Here is a 13,883-nt window from a genome sequence, read left to right on the forward strand (position 1 = left end):
CTGTGGCGTACACCTTGGCCTAGGCTCTGCTGTGTATCGCCACTTGCATTACAGGCAGCTGCTTTCGCGGGCGCGTCCGTGGCCGTGATCGTCTAGTGGTTAGGACATTGCGTTGTGGCCGCAATAACCCAGGTTCGAATCCTGGTCACGGCAATTTTGAAAGTTTTGCCTTGCTGCCGTTGCAATGACGAGTACTCGAAATGACAGTACTCTCTTGATTTTTTCACTCGTGTTCCGCAGGCCGCAGTTTGCCCTACCACTTCATCCCCAACACGTAATGTCGCCTCCCAGAGCGCAGACGTCCGCTGCTCTCTGTAGTCGAAAAGGGCAGTTGTTTGAAGTGCGATGGATGAGCAGCCAGTCCCAGCAGAACAGGAAGCTGTGGCGTGCACTGTTTGTACAAATGCTAGGAACACTGGCGCACCAAGCAGCGCATGTAGCGTGGCCGAGCGCTTTAAGGCGCTGGTTTAAGGCACCAGACTCTCTGTAGGCGCGGTTTCGAATCCCGTAGCTGCCGGGGGCTTTGCTGTGATCGCGTTAAGCTGCCGCTTTTTCTTCAAGTGTAACCTCCTTGAGCTCACATATGTTTGATACATGGAGCATTGTGGCTCCGCCTGACAGTTACAGCTACGATACTTTAGTGGTTACGGAAAGCCCAGGTTCGAAACCTGGTCACGGTACTAAAACGTCTCTTGACGCTGTCTCCTTAACTGCGACAGCTACAGACAAGTGGCGTCGCTACCATACGGCGGGCACGGCTTTTTCTTGCTGTGGATGGCCTAAAGAGACGCTTCCAGTGGGAGAGCAGTGGAAATACATGGCACGGCGATTGCCAAGATACTTCCATTTCGAAGTGATCTTTGTAGTACAAAGGAAACGTTTTGCGGCTGCTGCTCCAACGGTAACGTGGCCGAGCGGTCTAAGGCGCTGGTTTTAGGCACCAGTCTCTTCGGAGGCGTGGGTTCGAATCCCACCGTTGCCACTTTTTACGTCTCATTTTTGTGCCGTTGCGGTGTGTTCTCGTGGGGTAGGACGCAGCTCTTGTGACGCGCGTGCTGTGTAGGTAGCGTGGCCGAGCGGTCTAAGGCGCTGGTTTCAGGCACCATTCTCTTCGGAGGCGTGGGTTCCAATCCCACAGCTGCCAAACGTGTAATGTTTCCTGTGTCGAAGGCAGGTGCACTCATTGCCCGCAAAGGAAACAGCACAACAAGGCGTGAGCGTCTGCTTGGTGAATTGTCGTAGAACAGTGCGTGGTGCAACGACAGGATTTGTAGGCACCTTTTGCTCTCATCATTGCTGGCGTCCGTCTCCACGAAATGCGTCCGGGGCACGCCGTTCTATAACGCGAGAGAGTGGATTTTTTACAGTTGTCGTCAGTTAACCGTGGGTGGCTCCTGCGTTCGCTGGAAAGAGCACTGCCGTCGTTATCCGGTGTGGTCTAGTGGCTAGGATACCTGGCTCTCACCCAGGAGGCCCGGGTTCGATTCCCGGTACCGGAATCGCGCGTTTTTGTTGCTCCTCTTATGCGACTTGTCTCGACTTTGCTCGACTGACGCTACGCTGACGCGTGCAGAAAGCTACGTTAAGTATGATTCACGGCAACACCTGACGGCGAGAGAGATGAAGCGTCTATCCACTTGTTATCCAGCCACATACCTGTAGTCAAGAGGCTTGGGGGACTGCAAGACATTGCCACGGAGGTGAATGCAGCTAACCACTGTAGTTAGTGTCCTGACAGCGCAGGCACGTTCATTTGCTCGTATACATGTGATGGAGACCGTGTCTCACACTGCTGTGGCGTACACCTTGGCCTAGGCTCTGCTGTGTATCGCCACTTGCATTACAGGCAGCTGCTTTCGCGGGCGCGTCCGTGGCCGTGATCGTCTAGTGGTTAGGACATTGCGTTGTGGCCGCAATAACCCAGGTTCGAATCCTGGTCACGGCAATTTTGAAAGTTTTGCCTTGCTGCCGTTGCAATGACGAGTACTCGAAATGACAGTACTCTCTTGATTTTTTCACTCGTGTTCCGCAGGCCGCAGTTTGCCCTACCACTTCATCCCCAACACGTAATGTCGCCTCCCAGAGCGCAGACGTCCGCTGCTCTCTGTAGTCGAAAAGGGCAGTTGTTTGAAGTGCGATGGATGAGCAGCCAGTCCCAGCAGAACAGGAAGCTGTGGCGTGCACTGTTTGTACAAATGCTAGGAACACTGGCGCACCAAGCAGCGCATGTAGCGTGGCCGAGCGCTTTAAGGCGCTGGTTTAAGGCACCAGACTCTCTGTAGGCGCGGTTTCGAATCCCGTAGCTGCCGGGGGCTTTGCTGTGATCGCGTTAAGCTGCCGCTTTTTCTTCAAGTGTAACCTCCTTGAGCTCACATATGTTTGATACATGGAGCATTGTGGCTCCGCCTGACAGTTACAGCTACGATACTTTAGTGGTTACGGAAAGCCCAGGTTCGAAACCTGGTCACGGTACGAAAACGTCTCTTGACGCTGTCTCCTTAACTGCGACAGCTACAGACAAGTGGCGTCGCTACCATACGGCGGGCACGGCTTTTTCTTGCTGTGGATGGCCTAAAGAGACGCTTCCAGTGGGAGAGCAGTGGAAATACATGGCACGGCGATTGCCAAGATACTTCCATTTCGAAGTGATCTTTGTAGTACAAAGGAAACGTTTTGCGGCTGCTGCTCCAACGGTAACGTGGCCGAGCGGTCTAAGGCGCTGGTTTTAGGCACCAGTCTCTTCGGAGGCGTGGGTTCGAATCCCACCGTTGCCACTTTTTACGTCTCATTTTTGTGCCGTTGCGGTGTGTTCTCGTGGGGTAGGACGCAGCTCTTGTGACGCGCGTGCTGTGTAGGTAGCGTGGCCGAGCGGTCTAAGGCGCTGGTTTCAGGCACCATTCTCTTCGGAGGCGTGGGTTCCAATCCCACAGCTGCCAAACGTGTAATGTTTCCTGTGTCGAAGGCAGGTGCACTCATTGCCCGCAAAGGAAACAGCACAACAAGGCGTGAGCGTCTGCTTGGTGAATTGTCGTAGAACAGTGCGTGGTGCAACGACAGGATTTGTAGGCACCTTTTGCTCTCATCATTGCTGGCGTCCGTCTCCACGAAATGCGTCCGGGGCACGCCGTTCTATAACGCGAGAGAGTGGATTTTTTACAGTTGTCGTCAGTTAACCGTGGGTGGCTCCTGCGTTCGCTGGAAAGAGCACTGCCGTCGTTATCCGGTGTGGTCTAGTGGCTAGGATACCTGGCTCTCACCCAGGAGGCCCGGGTTCGATTCCCGGTACCGGAATCGCGCGTTTTTGTTGCTCCTCTTATGCGACTTGTCTCGACTTTGCTCGACTGACGCTACGCTGACGCGTGCAGAAAGCTACGTTAAGTATGATTCACGGCAACACCTGACGGCGAGAGAGATGAAGCGTCTATCCACTTGTTATCCAGCCACATACCTGTAGTCAAGAGGCTTGGGGGACTGCAAGACATTGCCACGGAGGTGAATGCAGCTAACCACTGTAGTTAGTGTCCTGACAGCGCAGGCACGTTCATTTGCTCGTATACATGTGATGGAGACCGTGTCTCACACTGCTGTGGCGTACACCTTGGCCTAGGCTCTGCTGTGTATCGCCACTTGCATTACAGGCAGCTGCTTTCGCGGGCGCGTCCGTGGCCGTGATCGTCTAGTGGTTAGGACATTGCGTTGTGGCCGCAATAACCCAGGTTCGAATCCTGGTCACGGCAATTTTGAAAGTTTTGCCTTGCTGCCGTTGCAATGACGAGTACTCGAAATGACAGTACTCTCTTGATTTTTTCACTCGTGTTCCGCAGGCCGCAGTTTGCCCTACCACTTCATCCCCAACACGTAATGTCGCCTCCCAGAGCGCAGACGTCCGCTGCTCTCTGTAGTCGAAAAGGGCAGTTGTTTGAAGTGCGATGGATGAGCAGCCAGTCCCAGCAGAACAGGAAGCTGTGGCGTGCACTGTTTGTACAAATGCTAGGAACACTGGCGCACCAAGCAGCGCATGTAGCGTGGCCGAGCGCTTTAAGGCGCTGGTTTAAGGCACCAGACTCTCTGTAGGCGCGGTTTCGAATCCCGTAGCTGCCGGGGGCTTTGCTGTGATCGCGTTAAGCTGCCGCTTTTTCTTCAAGTGTAACCTCCTTGAGCTCACATATGTTTGATACATGGAGCATTGTGGCTCCGCCTGACAGTTACAGCTACGATACTTTAGTGGTTACGGAAAGCCCAGGTTCGAAACCTGGTCACGGTACGAAAACGTCTCTTGACGCTGTCTCCTTAACTGCGACAGCTACAGACAAGTGGCGTCGCTACCATACGGCGGGCACGGCTTTTTCTTGCTGTGGATGGCCTAAAGAGACGCTTCCAGTGGGAGAGCAGTGGAAATACATGGCACGGCGATTGCCAAGATACTTCCATTTCGAAGTGATCTTTGTAGTACAAAGGAAACGTTTTGCGGCTGCTGCTCCAACGGTAACGTGGCCGAGCGGTCTAAGGCGCTGGTTTTAGGCACCAGTCTCTTCGGAGGCGTGGGTTCGAATCCCACCGTTGCCACTTTTTACGTCTCATTTTTGTGCCGTTGCGGTGTGTTCTCGTGGGGTAGGACGCAGCTCTTGTGACGCGCGTGCTGTGTAGGTAGCGTGGCCGAGCGGTCTAAGGCGCTGGTTTCAGGCACCATTCTCTTCGGAGGCGTGGGTTCCAATCCCACAGCTGCCAAACGTGTAATGTTTCCTGTGTCGAAGGCAGGTGCACTCATTGCCCGCAAAGGAAACAGCACAACAAGGCGTGAGCGTCTGCTTGGTGAATTGTCGTAGAACAGTGCGTGGTGCAACGACAGGATTTGTAGGCACCTTTTGCTCTCATCATTGCTGGCGTCCGTCTCCACGAAATGCGTCCGGGGCACGCCGTTCTATAACGCGAGAGAGTGGATTTTTTACAGTTGTCGTCAGTTAACCGTGGGTGGCTCCTGCGTTCGCTGGAAAGAGCACTGCCGTCGTTATCCGGTGTGGTCTAGTGGCTAGGATACCTGGCTCTCACCCAGGAGGCCCGGGTTCGATTCCCGGTACCGGAATCGCGCGTTTTTGTTGCTCCTCTTATGCGACTTGTCTCGACTTTGCTCGACTGACGCTACGCTGACGCGTGCAGAAAGCTACGTTAAGTATGATTCACGGCAACACCTGACGGCGAGAGAGATGAAGCGTCTATCCACTTGTTATCCAGCCACATACCTGTAGTCAAGAGGCTTGGGGGACTGCAAGACATTGCCACGGAGGTGAATGCAGCTAACCACTGTAGTTAGTGTCCTGACAGCGCAGGCACGTTCATTTGCTCGTATACATGTGATGGAGACCGTGTCTCACACTGCTGTGGCGTACACCTTGGCCTAGGCTCTGCTGTGTATCGCCACTTGCATTACAGGCAGCTGCTTTCGCGGGCGCGTCCGTGGCCGTGATCGTCTAGTGGTTAGGACATTGCGTTGTGGCCGCAATAACCCAGGTTCGAATCCTGGTCACGGCAATTTTGAAAGTTTTGCCTTGCTGCCGTTGCAATGACGAGTACTCGAAATGACAGTACTCTCTTGATTTTTTCACTCGTGTTCCGCAGGCCGCAGTTTGCCCTACCACTTCATCCCCAACACGTAATGTCGCCTCCCAGAGCGCAGACGTCCGCTGCTCTCTGTAGTCGAAAAGGGCAGTTGTTTGAAGTGCGATGGATGAGCAGCCAGTCCCAGCAGAACAGGAAGCTGTGGCGTGCACTGTTTGTACAAATGCTAGGAACACTGGCGCACCAAGCAGCGCATGTAGCGTGGCCGAGCGCTTTAAGGCGCTGGTTTAAGGCACCAGACTCTCTGTAGGCGCGGTTTCGAATCCCGTAGCTGCCGGGGGCTTTGCTGTGATCGCGTTAAGCTGCCGCTTTTTCTTCAAGTGTAACCTCCTTGAGCTCACATATGTTTGATACATGGAGCATTGTGGCTCCGCCTGACAGTTACAGCTACGATACTTTAGTGGTTACGGAAAGCCCAGGTTCGAAACCTGGTCACGGTACGAAAACGTCTCTTGACGCTTTCTCCTTAACTGCGACAGCTACAGACAAGTGGCGTCGCTACCATACGGCGGGCACGGCTTTTTCTTGCTGTGGATGGCCTAAAGAGACGCTTCCAGTGGGAGAGCAGTGGAAATACATGGCACGGCGATTGCCAAGATACTTCCATTTCGAAGTGATCTTTGTAGTACAAAGGAAACGTTTTGCGGCTGCTGCTCCAACGGTAACGTGGCCGAGCGGTCTAAGGCGCTGGTTTTAGGCACCAGTCTCTTCGGAGGCGTGGGTTCGAATCCCACCGTTGCCACTTTTTACGTCTCATTTTTGTGCCGTTGCGGTGTGTTCTCGTGGGGTAGGACGCAGCTCTTGTGACGCGCGTGCTGTGTAGGTAGCGTGGCCGAGCGGTCTAAGGCGCTGGTTTCAGGCACCATTCTCTTCGGAGGCGTGGGTTCCAATCCCACAGCTGCCAAACGTGTAATGTTTCCTGTGTCGAAGGCAGGTGCACTCATTGCCCGCAAAGGAAACAGCACAACAAGGCGTGAGCGTCTGCTTGGTGAATTGTCGTAGAACAGTGCGTGGTGCAACGACAGGATTTGTAGGCACCTTTTGCTCTCATCATTGCTGGCGTCCGTCTCCACGAAATGCGTCCGGGGCACGCCGTTCTATAACGCGAGAGAGTGGATTTTTTACAGTTGTCGTCAGTTAACCGTGGGTGGCTCCTGCGTTCGCTGGAAAGAGCACTGCCGTCGTTATCCGGTGTGGTCTAGTGGCTAGGATACCTGGCTCTCACCCAGGAGGCCCGGGTTCGATTCCCGGTACCGGAATCGCGCGTTTTTGTTGCTCCTCTTATGCGACTTGTCTCGACTTTGCTCGACTGACGCTACGCTGACGCGTGCAGAAAGCTACGTTAAGTATGATTCACGGCAACACCTGACGGCGAGAGAGATGAAGCGTCTATCCACTTGTTATCCAGCCACATACCTGTAGTCAAGAGGCTTGGGGGACTGCAAGACATTGCCACGGAGGTGAATGCAGCTAACCACTGTAGTTAGTGTCCTGACAGCGCAGGCACGTTCATTTGCTCGTATACATGTGATGGAGACCGTGTCTCACACTGCTGTGGCGTACACCTTGGCCTAGGCTCTGCTGTGTATCGCCACTTGCATTACAGGCAGCTGCTTTCGCGGGCGCGTCCGTGGCCGTGATCGTCTAGTGGTTAGGACATTGCGTTGTGGCCGCAATAACCCAGGTTCGAATCCTGGTCACGGCAATTTTGAAAGTTTTGCCTTGCTGCCGTTGCAATGACGAGTACTCGAAATGACAGTACTCTCTTGATTTTTTCACTCGTGTTCCGCAGGCCGCAGTTTGCCCTACCACTTCATCCCCAACACGTAATGTCGCCTCCCAGAGCGCAGACGTCCGCTGCTCTCTGTAGTCGAAAAGGGCAGTTGTTTGAAGTGCGATGGATGAGCAGCCAGTCCCAGCAGAACAGGAAGCTGTGGCGTGCACTGTTTGTACAAATGCTAGGAACACTGGCGCACCAAGCAGCGCATGTAGCGTGGCCGAGCGCTTTAAGGCGCTGGTTTAAGGCACCAGACTCTCTGTAGGCGCGGTTTCGAATCCCGTAGCTGCCGGGGGCTTTGCTGTGATCGCGTTAAGCTGCCGCTTTTTCTTCAAGTGTAACCTCCTTGAGCTCACATATGTTTGATACATGGAGCATTGTGGCTCCGCCTGACAGTTACAGCTACGATACTTTAGTGGTTACGGAAAGCCCAGGTTCGAAACCTGGTCACGGTACGAAAACGTCTCTTGACGCTTTCTCCTTAACTGCGACAGCTACAGACAAGTGGCGTCGCTACCATACGGCGGGCACGGCTTTTTCTTGCTGTGGATGGCCTAAAGAGACGCTTCCAGTGGGAGAGCAGTGGAAATACATGGCACGGCGATTGCCAAGATACTTCCATTTCGAAGTGATCTTTGTAGTACAAAGGAAACGTTTTGCGGCTGCTGCTCCAACGGTAACGTGGCCGAGCGGTCTAAGGCGCTGGTTTTAGGCACCAGTCTCTTCGGAGGCGTGGGTTCGAATCCCACCGTTGCCACTTTTTACGTCTCATTTTTGTGCCGTTGCGGTGTGTTCTCGTGGGGTAGGACGCAGCTCTTGTGACGCGCGTGCTGTGTAGGTAGCGTGGCCGAGCGGTCTAAGGCGCTGGTTTCAGGCACCATTCTCTTCGGAGGCGTGGGTTCCAATCCCACAGCTGCCAAACGTGTAATGTTTCCTGTGTCGAAGGCAGGTGCACTCATTGCCCGCAAAGGAAACAGCACAACAAGGCGTGAGCGTCTGCTTGGTGAATTGTCGTAGAACAGTGCGTGGTGCAACGACAGGATTTGTAGGCACCTTTTGCTCTCATCATTGCTGGCGTCCGTCTCCACGAAATGCGTCCGGGGCACGCCGTTCTATAACGCGAGAGAGTGGATTTTTTACAGTTGTCGTCAGTTAACCGTGGGTGGCTCCTGCGTTCGCTGGAAAGAGCACTGCCGTCGTTATCCGGTGTGGTCTAGTGGCTAGGATACCTGGCTCTCACCCAGGAGGCCCGGGTTCGATTCCCGGTACCGGAATCGCGCGTTTTTGTTGCTCCTCTTATGCGACTTGTCTCGACTTTGCTCGACTGACGCTACGCTGACGCGTGCAGAAAGCTACGTTAAGTATGATTCACGGCAACACCTGACGGCGAGAGAGATGAAGCGTCTATCCACTTGTTATCCAGCCACATACCTGTAGTCAAGAGGCTTGGGGGACTGCAAGACATTGCCACGGAGGTGAATGCAGCTAACCACTGTAGTTAGTGTCCTGACAGCGCAGGCACGTTCATTTGCTCGTATACATGTGATGGAGACCGTGTCTCACACTGCTGTGGCGTACACCTTGGCCTAGGCTCTGCTGTGTATCGCCACTTGCATTACAGGCAGCTGCTTTCGCGGGCGCGTCCGTGGCCGTGATCGTCTAGTGGTTAGGACATTGCGTTGTGGCCGCAATAACCCAGGTTCGAATCCTGGTCACGGCAATTTTGAAAGTTTTGCCTTGCTGCCGTTGCAATGACGAGTACTCGAAATGACAGTACTCTCTTGATTTTTTCACTCGTGTTCCGCAGGCCGCAGTTTGCCCTACCACTTCATCCCCAACACGTAATGTCGCCTCCCAGAGCGCAGACGTCCGCTGCTCTCTGTAGTCGAAAAGGGCAGTTGTTTGAAGTGCGATGGATGAGCAGCCAGTCCCAGCAGAACAGGAAGCTGTGGCGTGCACTGTTTGTACAAATGCTAGGAACACTGGCGCACCAAGCAGCGCATGTAGCGTGGCCGAGCGCTTTAAGGCGCTGGTTTAAGGCACCAGACTCTCTGTAGGCGCGGTTTCGAATCCCGTAGCTGCCGGGGGCTTTGCTGTGATCGCGTTAAGCTGCCGCTTTTTCTTCAAGTGTAACCTCCTTGAGCTCACATATGTTTGATACATGGAGCATTGTGGCTCCGCCTGACAGTTACAGCTACGATACTTTAGTGGTTACGGAAAGCCCAGGTTCGAAACCTGGTCACGGTACGAAAACGTCTCTTGACGCTTTCTCCTTAACTGCGACAGCTACAGACAAGTGGCGTCGCTACCATACGGCGGGCACGGCTTTTTCTTGCTGTGGATGGCCTAAAGAGACGCTTCCAGTGGGAGAGCAGTGGAAATACATGGCACGGCGATTGCCAAGATACTTCCATTTCGAAGTGATCTTTGTAGTACAAAGGAAACGTTTTGCGGCTGCTGCTCCAACGGTAACGTGGCCGAGCGGTCTAAGGCGCTGGTTTTAGGCACCAGTCTCTTCGGAGGCGTGGGTTCGAATCCCACCGTTGCCACTTTTTACGTCTCATTTTTGTGCCGTTGCGGTGTGTTCTCGTGGGGTAGGACGCAGCTCTTGTGACGCGCGTGCTGTGTAGGTAGCGTGGCCGAGCGGTCTAAGGCGCTGGTTTCAGGCACCATTCTCTTCGGAGGCGTGGGTTCCAATCCCACAGCTGCCAAACGTGTAATGTTTCCTGTGTCGAAGGCAGGTGCACTCATTGCCCGCAAAGGAAACAGCACAACAAGGCGTGAGCGTCTGCTTGGTGAATTGTCGTAGAACAGTGCGTGGTGCAACGACAGGATTTGTAGGCACCTTTTGCTCTCATCATTGCTGGCGTCCGTCTCCACGAAATGCGTCCGGGGCACGCCGTTCTATAACGCGAGAGAGTGGATTTTTTACAGTTGTCGTCAGTTAACCGTGGGTGGCTCCTGCGTTCGCTGGAAAGAGCACTGCCGTCGTTATCCGGTGTGGTCTAGTGGCTAGGATACCTGGCTCTCACCCAGGAGGCCCGGGTTCGATTCCCGGTACCGGAATCGCGCGTTTTTGTTGCTCCTCTTATGCGACTTGTCTCGACTTTGCTCGACTGACGCTACGCTGACGCGTGCAGAAAGCTACGTTAAGTATGATTCACGGCAACACCTGACGGCGAGAGAGATGAAGCGTCTATCCACTTGTTATCCAGCCACATACCTGTAGTCAAGAGGCTTGGGGGACTGCAAGACATTGCCACGGAGGTGAATGCAGCTAACCACTGTAGTTAGTGTCCTGACAGCGCAGGCACGTTCATTTGCTCGTATACATGTGATGGAGACCGTGTCTCACACTGCTGTGGCGTACACCTTGGCCTAGGCTCTGCTGTGTATCGCCACTTGCATTACAGGCAGCTGCTTTCGCGGGCGCGTCCGTGGCCGTGATCGTCTAGTGGTTAGGACATTGCGTTGTGGCCGCAATAACCCAGGTTCGAATCCTGGTCACGGCAATTTTGAAAGTTTTGCCTTGCTGCCGTTGCAATGACGAGTACTCGAAATGACAGTACTCTCTTGATTTTTTCACTCGTGTTCCGCAGGCCGCAGTTTGCCCTACCACTTCATCCCCAACACGTAATGTCGCCTCCCAGAGCGCAGACGTCCGCTGCTCTCTGTAGTCGAAAAGGGCAGTTGTTTGAAGTGCGATGGATGAGCAGCCAGTCCCAGCAGAACAGGAAGCTGTGGCGTGCACTGTTTGTACAAATGCTAGGAACACTGGCGCACCAAGCAGCGCATGTAGCGTGGCCGAGCGCTTTAAGGCGCTGGTTTAAGGCACCAGACTCTCTGTAGGCGCGGTTTCGAATCCCGTAGCTGCCGGGGGCTTTGCTGTGATCGCGTTAAGCTGCCGCTTTTTCTTCAAGTGTAACCTCCTTGAGCTCACATATGTTTGATACATGGAGCATTGTGGCTCCGCCTGACAGTTACAGCTACGATACTTTAGTGGTTACGGAAAGCCCAGGTTCGAAACCTGGTCACGGTACGAAAACGTCTCTTGACGCTTTCTCCTTAACTGCGACAGCTACAGACAAGTGGCGTCGCTACCATACGGCGGGCACGGCTTTTTCTTGCTGTGGATGGCCTAAAGAGACGCTTCCAGTGGGAGAGCAGTGGAAATACATGGCACGGCGATTGCCAAGATACTTCCATTTCGAAGTGATCTTTGTAGTACAAAGGAAACGTTTTGCGGCTGCTGCTCCAACGGTAACGTGGCCGAGCGGTCTAAGGCGCTGGTTTTAGGCACCAGTCTCTTCGGAGGCGTGGGTTCGAATCCCACCGTTGCCACTTTTTACGTCTCATTTTTGTGCCGTTGCGGTGTGTTCTCGTGGGGTAGGACGCAGCTCTTGTGACGCGCGTGCTGTGTAGGTAGCGTGGCCGAGCGGTCTAAGGCGCTGGTTTCAGGCACCATTCTCTTCGGAGGCGTGGGTTCCAATCCCACAGCTGCCAAACGTGTAATGTTTCCTGTGTCGAAGGCAGGTGCACTCATTGCCCGCAAAGGAAACAGCACAACAAGGCGTGAGCGTCTGCTTGGTGAATTGTCGTAGAACAGTGCGTGGTGCAACGACAGGATTTGTAGGCACCTTTTGCTCTCATCATTGCTGGCGTCCGTCTCCACGAAATGCGTCCGGGGCACGCCGTTCTATAACGCGAGAGAGTGGATTTTTTACAGTTGTCGTCAGTTAACCGTGGGTGGCTCCTGCGTTCGCTGGAAAGAGCACTGCCGTCGTTATCCGGTGTGGTCTAGTGGCTAGGATACCTGGCTCTCACCCAGGAGGCCCGGGTTCGATTCCCGGTACCGGAATCGCGCGTTTTTGTTGCTCCTCTTATGCGACTTGTCTCGACTTTGCTCGACTGACGCTACGCTGACGCGTGCAGAAAGCTACGTTAAGTATGATTCACGGCAACACCTGACGGCGAGAGAGATGAAGCGTCTATCCACTTGTTATCCAGCCACATACCTGTAGTCAAGAGGCTTGGGGGACTGCAAGACATTGCCACGGAGGTGAATGCAGCTAACCACTGTAGTTAGTGTCCTGACAGCGCAGGCACGTTCATTTGCTCGTATACATGTGATGGAGACCGTGTCTCACACTGCTGTGGCGTACACCTTGGCCTAGGCTCTGCTGTGTATCGCCACTTGCATTACAGGCAGCTGCTTTCGCGGGCGCGTCCGTGGCCGTGATCGTCTAGTGGTTAGGACATTGCGTTGTGGCCGCAATAACCCAGGTTCGAATCCTGGTCACGGCAAGTTTGAAAGTTTTGCCTTGCTGCCGTTGCAATGACGAGTACTCGAAATGACAGTACTCTCTTGATTTTTTCACTCGTGTTCCGCAGGCCGCAGTTTGCCCTACCACTTCATCCCCAACACGTAATGTCGCCTCCCAGAGCGCAGACGTCCGCTGCTCTCTGTAGTCGAAAAGGGCAGTTGTTTGAAGTGCGATGGATGAGCAGCCAGTCCCAGCAGAACAGGAAGCTGTGGCGTGCACTGTTTGTACAAATGCTAGGAACACTGGCGCACCAAGCAGCGCATGTAGCGTGGCCGAGCGCTTTAAGGCGCTGGTTTAAGGCACCAGACTCTCTGTAGGCGCGGTTTCGAATCCCGTAGCTGCCGGGGGCTTTGCTGTGATCGCGTTAAGCTGCCGCTTTTTCTTCAAGTGTAACCTCCTTGAGCTCACATATGTTTGATACATGGAGCATTGTGGCTCCGCCTGACAGTTACAGCTACGATACTTTAGTGGTTACGGAAAGCCCAGGTTCGAAACCTGGTCACGGTACGAAAACGTCTCTTGACGCTTTCTCCTTAACTGCGACAGCTACAGACAAGTGGCGTCGCTACCATACGGCGGGCACGGCTTTTTCTTGCTGTGGATGGCCTAAAGAGACGCTTCCAGTGGGAGAGCAGTGGAAATACATGGCACGGCGATTGCCAAGATACTTCCATTTCGAAGTGATCTTTGTAGTACAAAGGAAACGTTTTGCGGCTGCTGCTCCAACGGTAACGTGGCCGAGCGGTCTAAGGCGCTGGTTTTAGGCACCAGTCTCTTCGGAGGCGTGGGTTCGAATCCCACCGTTGCCACTTTTTACGTCTCATTTTTGTGCCGTTGCGGTGTGTTCTCGTGGGGTAGGACGCAGCTCTTGTGACGCGCGTGCTGTGTAGGTAGCGTGGCCGAGCGGTCTAAGGCGCTGGTTTCAGGCACCATTCTCTTCGGAGGCGTGGGTTCCAATCCCACAGCTGCCAAACGTGTAATGTTTCCTGTGTCGAAGGCAGGTGCACTCATTGCCCGCAAAGGAAACAGCACAACAAGGCGTGAGCGTCTGCTTGGTGAATTGTCGTAGAACAGTGCGTGGTGCAACGACAGGATTTGTAGGCACCTTTTGCTCTCATCATTGCTGGCGTCCGTCTCCACGAAATGCGTCCGGGGCACGCCGTTCT

At 54.1% G+C, this 13,883-nt stretch overlaps 23 non-coding genes across 23 annotated transcripts; all 23 read left to right on the forward strand.

Annotated features, from left to right (window-relative positions):
* Positions 1-81: 81 nt before the first annotated feature.
* On the forward strand, positions 82-153 carry Trnah-gug. Its single transcript has one exon. It is a non-coding gene; the product is annotated as a tRNA-His (tRNA).
* A 747-nt stretch (positions 154-900) lies between these two features.
* On the forward strand, positions 901-982 carry Trnal-uag. The gene has a single exon. It is a non-coding gene; the product is annotated as a tRNA-Leu (tRNA).
* A 445-nt stretch (positions 983-1,427) lies between these two features.
* Trnae-cuc lies at positions 1,428-1,499 on the forward strand. The gene has a single exon. It is a non-coding gene; the product is annotated as a tRNA-Glu (tRNA).
* A 374-nt stretch (positions 1,500-1,873) lies between these two features.
* Trnah-gug lies at positions 1,874-1,945 on the forward strand. The gene has a single exon. It is a non-coding gene; the product is annotated as a tRNA-His (tRNA).
* Positions 1,946-2,692: 747 nt separating this feature from the next.
* On the forward strand, positions 2,693-2,774 carry Trnal-uag. The gene has a single exon. It is a non-coding gene; the product is annotated as a tRNA-Leu (tRNA).
* A 445-nt stretch (positions 2,775-3,219) lies between these two features.
* Trnae-cuc lies at positions 3,220-3,291 on the forward strand. The gene has a single exon. It is a non-coding gene; the product is annotated as a tRNA-Glu (tRNA).
* Positions 3,292-3,665: 374 nt separating this feature from the next.
* Trnah-gug lies at positions 3,666-3,737 on the forward strand. The gene has a single exon. It is a non-coding gene; the product is annotated as a tRNA-His (tRNA).
* Positions 3,738-4,484: 747 nt separating this feature from the next.
* Trnal-uag lies at positions 4,485-4,566 on the forward strand. Its single transcript has one exon. It is a non-coding gene; the product is annotated as a tRNA-Leu (tRNA).
* Positions 4,567-5,011: 445 nt separating this feature from the next.
* Positions 5,012-5,083, forward strand: Trnae-cuc. The gene has a single exon. It is a non-coding gene; the product is annotated as a tRNA-Glu (tRNA).
* A 374-nt stretch (positions 5,084-5,457) lies between these two features.
* Positions 5,458-5,529, forward strand: Trnah-gug. The gene has a single exon. It is a non-coding gene; the product is annotated as a tRNA-His (tRNA).
* A 747-nt stretch (positions 5,530-6,276) lies between these two features.
* Trnal-uag lies at positions 6,277-6,358 on the forward strand. Its single transcript has one exon. It is a non-coding gene; the product is annotated as a tRNA-Leu (tRNA).
* A 445-nt stretch (positions 6,359-6,803) lies between these two features.
* Positions 6,804-6,875, forward strand: Trnae-cuc. The gene has a single exon. It is a non-coding gene; the product is annotated as a tRNA-Glu (tRNA).
* A 374-nt stretch (positions 6,876-7,249) lies between these two features.
* On the forward strand, positions 7,250-7,321 carry Trnah-gug. The gene has a single exon. It is a non-coding gene; the product is annotated as a tRNA-His (tRNA).
* Positions 7,322-8,068: 747 nt separating this feature from the next.
* On the forward strand, positions 8,069-8,150 carry Trnal-uag. The gene has a single exon. It is a non-coding gene; the product is annotated as a tRNA-Leu (tRNA).
* A 445-nt stretch (positions 8,151-8,595) lies between these two features.
* Trnae-cuc lies at positions 8,596-8,667 on the forward strand. The gene has a single exon. It is a non-coding gene; the product is annotated as a tRNA-Glu (tRNA).
* A 374-nt stretch (positions 8,668-9,041) lies between these two features.
* Positions 9,042-9,113, forward strand: Trnah-gug. The gene has a single exon. It is a non-coding gene; the product is annotated as a tRNA-His (tRNA).
* Positions 9,114-9,860: 747 nt separating this feature from the next.
* On the forward strand, positions 9,861-9,942 carry Trnal-uag. Its single transcript has one exon. It is a non-coding gene; the product is annotated as a tRNA-Leu (tRNA).
* A 445-nt stretch (positions 9,943-10,387) lies between these two features.
* On the forward strand, positions 10,388-10,459 carry Trnae-cuc. The gene has a single exon. It is a non-coding gene; the product is annotated as a tRNA-Glu (tRNA).
* Positions 10,460-10,833: 374 nt separating this feature from the next.
* Trnah-gug lies at positions 10,834-10,905 on the forward strand. The gene has a single exon. It is a non-coding gene; the product is annotated as a tRNA-His (tRNA).
* A 747-nt stretch (positions 10,906-11,652) lies between these two features.
* On the forward strand, positions 11,653-11,734 carry Trnal-uag. The gene has a single exon. It is a non-coding gene; the product is annotated as a tRNA-Leu (tRNA).
* A 445-nt stretch (positions 11,735-12,179) lies between these two features.
* Trnae-cuc lies at positions 12,180-12,251 on the forward strand. Its single transcript has one exon. It is a non-coding gene; the product is annotated as a tRNA-Glu (tRNA).
* Positions 12,252-12,625: 374 nt separating this feature from the next.
* Positions 12,626-12,697, forward strand: Trnah-gug. The gene has a single exon. It is a non-coding gene; the product is annotated as a tRNA-His (tRNA).
* A 747-nt stretch (positions 12,698-13,444) lies between these two features.
* On the forward strand, positions 13,445-13,526 carry Trnal-uag. The gene has a single exon. It is a non-coding gene; the product is annotated as a tRNA-Leu (tRNA).
* Positions 13,527-13,883: the final 357 nt, after the last annotated feature.

The sequence above is a fragment of the Schistocerca piceifrons genome, unplaced genomic scaffold (genome assembly GCF_021461385.2).
Source record: "Schistocerca piceifrons isolate TAMUIC-IGC-003096 unplaced genomic scaffold, iqSchPice1.1 HiC_scaffold_694, whole genome shotgun sequence".
Taxonomy (NCBI): Eukaryota; Metazoa; Arthropoda; class Insecta; order Orthoptera; family Acrididae; genus Schistocerca; species Schistocerca piceifrons.